The 4,638-nt window shown below is 42.7% G+C and overlaps 1 long non-coding RNA gene across 1 annotated transcript; it reads left to right on the top strand.

Moving 5' to 3' along the window:
- Window positions 1-1,533: 1,533 nt before the first annotated feature.
- Window positions 1,534-4,425, top strand: LOC309360468. The gene is made up of 2 exons (XR_014164178.1): window positions 1,534-3,551; window positions 3,922-4,425. It is a non-coding gene; the product is annotated as an uncharacterized lncRNA (long non-coding RNA).
- The last annotated feature ends 213 nt before the right edge of the window (window positions 4,426-4,638 follow it).

The following is a 4,638-nucleotide window of genomic DNA, read 5'->3' as shown; positions in this document are numbered from 1 at the left end:
AAGAAAGGTTGCAGCGTTTTGGACTTTTTAGTTTCGGCAAGTAAGAAGTGGCATGATAGAACTGTTTAAAATTATGCATTGTATGGCAAAAGTGGATAGAGAAAGATTTTGCTTTGTGTTTTGTAACACTAGAACTCATGGACATCACATGAAACTGAATTTTGGAAGATTCAGAACAGGCAAAAGAAAGGAATTCTTCACACAGCACATAGTGGTGGAACTATGGATTTCTCTCCGACAAGAGGCAGTGATGGCCAGCAACTTGGATGGCTTCAAATGATTAGAGAAATTCATGGAGGGTAAGGCAATGTTTTTTATTTTTAAATTTTTATTTATATCCTGCCTTTCTCCCATTGCAAAACCCAAGGTGGCTCACAGCATAAATCAAAACAGACAACTAAAAACACACACAATAATTATAAATATTTAGAAACAAATAAGTAACCCTATTAAAAACAGCACTTTAAACCATTCCAAAGCACGCACACATGCACAAAGTACAACACTCAGCCTCAGAAGACACTGCCACAACAGCCAGTTAGTGGGCAAAGGCCTGTCACAAGAAACAAGTAAAAGGAAAAGGGTGTGTGTGTACCACGATTTGGAAACAGGCACCAAGAAGGCCCTTATCTGTATCATAGAGTGTCTTGTCATAATTGGGCCAGTTATATTTAGGAAAATGTTTCTATTCCCCATGATTTGGAAAAAACGATGAAAATGTGATTCTTGTCTGTGCATTCTAAAGGTCCATAGTTAGAAGGCCAATATGTAGGAACCTGAGCACAGAGTTTTGCCATTCCTGTGCTCTTGTTTCTAAAAACAATTTCATTGGCTTTTAATGGACCAACTCAGTGGTTTCTGAACATATAAAACAGGCAAGAGTCAAGCTCTTATTCACTCATTGCGCTTCTTGCAGGCAGACCTATCTTCCTTCTCTCTCTTACCTGGATATTAATGACTTCACAGTCTTACCAAATCCTGTGACAGTCCCTTGTTTTGTCCCAGATATTATGTGGGGATGCAACCTAATTCTCTGAAATAGCAGCATTATAGATCCATACAGTAGTGCAACGTATCTGAGTCTATAAAGGCTGTCATGTGGAATGGACCTGCTGTTCTGGATACTGCAGTCTAGGAGGGATATTGGCAAGCTGGGACATGTTCAAAGGAGGTTGACAAAGATGGCGAGAGGCCATGAGAAAAGTTCTATGAGAAAAGGCTGAAGAAGCAGGCAGCCTGGAAAAGAAGGCCTGGAGAAGAATCCCAATATGATAGCCATCTTCAAATATTTGAAGAACTGTCACATAGATGATGGAACAAATTTGTTTTTTGAGAGCATAGGATCCAAACCATCAGGATATAAGAAATGCCTGCTGGATCAGACTAAATGGCCCATTTAGTCCAGCATCCTGTTCCCATAATGACCAACCAGATGCCTCTTGCAAACAGGACCTGAGCATAAGAGCACTCTCCTCCTCCTGTAAAGGTAAACGTAAAGGGACCCCTGACCATTAGGTCCAGTCGTGACCGACTCTGGGGTTGCGGTGCTCATCTCGCTTTATTGGCTGAGGGAGCTGGCGTACAGCTTCCGGGTCATATAGCCAGCATGACTAAGCCGCTTCTGGTGAACCAGAGCAGCGCACGGAAACGCCGTTTACCTTCCTGCCTGAGCGGTACCTATTTATCTACTTGCACTTTGACGTGCTTTTGAACTGCTAGGTTGGCAGGAGCAGGGACCGAGCAACGGGAGCTCACCCCGTCGTGGGGATTCAAACCACCGACCTTCTGATCAGCAAGTCCTAGGCTCTGTGGTTTAACCCACTGCGCCACCTGCGTCCCTCTCCTCCTCCTGTAGTTTCTGGCAACTGGTATTTAGAAGCATTCTGTCTCTGACTATGGATTCAACCAAGAGATTTAACTTAAAGGAACTTCTTGATGGTTTGAGCTGTTTGACAGTGGAACAAACTGAACATAAGAGCCCAGTTGGATCAAATCAAATATGTATTTAATTTAGCATTCTGTTCTCATGGGAACCAACCAGATAAGAACAGCCACACTCTCACCCACATTTTGTTGTAGCAAATGTTATTTACCTGTTCACAGTGTGAAGAAGAACTAGCTTCTGTCTGGCAGGACTTTGAATTAGATGACCTTTGAGGTTCTTCCCATCTCTATGGTTGTTGCTAACAGAAGTAGTTGCAACACCTTCCTTTGCTGATTATTGGCTTCCAGAGCAGACTTGTGTCTTGGTCTGATAATACGTTATGTTCCGAAGTACACAGTCCTGTAATTTTCAGTGGTGGGGGCAGTGATGAAAACTTGCTTTGTCTCCTGGCTATTCTGCATTTTATGGATAAAGTCTTCCTTGGAATAATTATAATGACAACAAAAAGTGGAACATTTTATTGACTCTGCCAAGGGTAGCTTTTCATCTTCTTTGGACTATCAGAGGGGAAAGCACAACCCAAATCCTATTATAGGCTGGCAGTTTATCAAAGCACCTGCTTGGGTAAAATGAAGAAAGAAAAAAAAAGGAAGAGCGCAGGGGAGGAGAATCCAGAAACATTCAGACTTGCAGATTGTTCTCAGCATGTGATTGTCTCCAAAGCAAGGAGAGATGTGCAAAACCTGGCTCGATTCTCTCTCCATAGGGAAGTCCCCTCAAACCTATCATACATTTTATAAGTAAAATACTTTTATAGAGGCTAAATTTCTTATGGGCAAATTGGGTCCTGATTTGCTATCCCAAAATACTCCTGCTGAATGTGAAATTCTTTCATGGGGTGCAATGCAATTTCACAATGTCCATGGTGTTTGCGTGTGGACAGATAGATTAGATGGATATATGAATATGAGAAGGGGACAAATACTGTAGGACTTTTAAAAATCATTTGAACCATGCCTTAATTCACCCTCCTCCTCAGATCTTGTCAGACTACAACTCCCATCTTTCCTGACCATTGCCCACACTGGCTGGAGCTGATGGGAATTGTAGTCCAAAACCTGGAGGGCATCAGGTTGGAGAAAGCTGCTTTTATTGAATAAAGTTCTTTCCATCTTTGTATCACGCTTATCCCTATAACAAGCCTACCTGAAAGGGGAGGTGAATCAGAAAGATCCAATGCCAAGGATCCAGAGCAGATTAGACAGTACAGGGCTTCTCATTCTGTCCTGTGAGGAGAGAAATTAAAATGCAGCCATGTATAGATAAGATATTTTCCATCCAACTTCTCACTTTCATTGAAGAGAATGGGAAGCTTGCCTGAATGGCAGAGCATGCAACAAACTGGAGCAGAAAGAGAGTCCATGGTTGGTCTAGATCATGAGTAGGGAAGCTACCTTAGCATGTTCATTCGACATATAAAAAAATTCTCCCTTGGTTCTACTGTCTACACAGGAATGGATTCCATCCCTGCTCCATTTGCTAATGACAGGTGTCATTTCCCTAAGAATTTCCTGCACCCTCAGCATTCTTTGGAAACCAACAGATCTGCATTACTGACAAAGGAGAAAGCCAAAGGATTTAACAGAATAAGCTTAAACTGATTTAGGTTTGGTTAAAGGTAAAGGTAAAGGGACCCCTGACCATTAGGTCCAGTCGTGACCGACTCGGGAGATGCAGTGCTCATCTCGCTCTATAGGCTGAGGGAGCTGGCGTTTGTCCACAGACAGCTTCCGGGTCATGTGGCTAGCATGACTAAGCCGCTTCTGGCGAACCAGAGCAGCTCACGGAAGCGCCGTTTTACCTTCCCGCCGGAGCGGCACCTATTTACCTTCTTGCACTTTGATGTGCTTTCAAACTGCTAGGTTGGCAGGAGCAGGGACCGAACAACGGGAGCTCATCCTGTCGCGGGGATTTGAACCGCGACCTTCTGATCAGCAAGTCTGTGGTTTAATCCACAGCGCCACTCGTGTCCCTAGGTTTGGTTAGTCACTATTTAATGTAGAAAGGCCTGTGGCCAGCTGCAAGGATTTAAATCCCAACAGAATACAACATGGTTTAGTTATTTTTCAGATGCGTTGGGGTCCAAAGAATATTTCCAGCCCCCCAAAAGGCACATATGAAAATTTGGTAAAACCAGAGGACCAGAGAAGAAAAGAAGAAAGTGAGGAAAGCCAATTCTATTTTCTGCTCTTCAGAATACATTCATATTAAAATGAAGAGATAGAAGATATCCAAATGCCAGGGTGACTCTGAAATACCCTCTATTTTCTTCAGTAACCAGCCATATCATTAATTCTACTACTGTTAAGGAGTATTATTCCCAGCAGTGTTTATTCAGTCTTTAACCCTGCCACACAACCGGTCAGACCTGTATAATTTCTCTTGTTGCCTATTTCACAGCACTGAGAAGTTTAGGACATGTTCACAACAGTGAATGTGTGATTAGGGTGGACTTAATGTGAGTCCAGGTGGAGTGTACTATCCCCCCCCCCCGAAACAAAAAGAGATGTGGTGATCAGAACTCCTAATCCATATTCAACTAGATATGATGTGAAAGGTCTGAGATGAGGACCTCTTGCAAACAAACAAACAAACAAACAAACAAACAATGTAATTCAGACGTGTAAATCAGATCAATATACAGTAGATAAGGTCCTGGGAGACCTGCACCATTTCCCAATTAAAACTGCATA

This window comes from Podarcis melisellensis (assembly GCF_964234715.1).
Source record: "Podarcis melisellensis genome assembly, chromosome: 17".
NCBI lineage: Eukaryota > Metazoa > Chordata > Lepidosauria > Squamata > Lacertidae > Podarcis > Podarcis melisellensis.
This window is presented reverse-complemented; position numbering and strand designations above follow the sequence as displayed.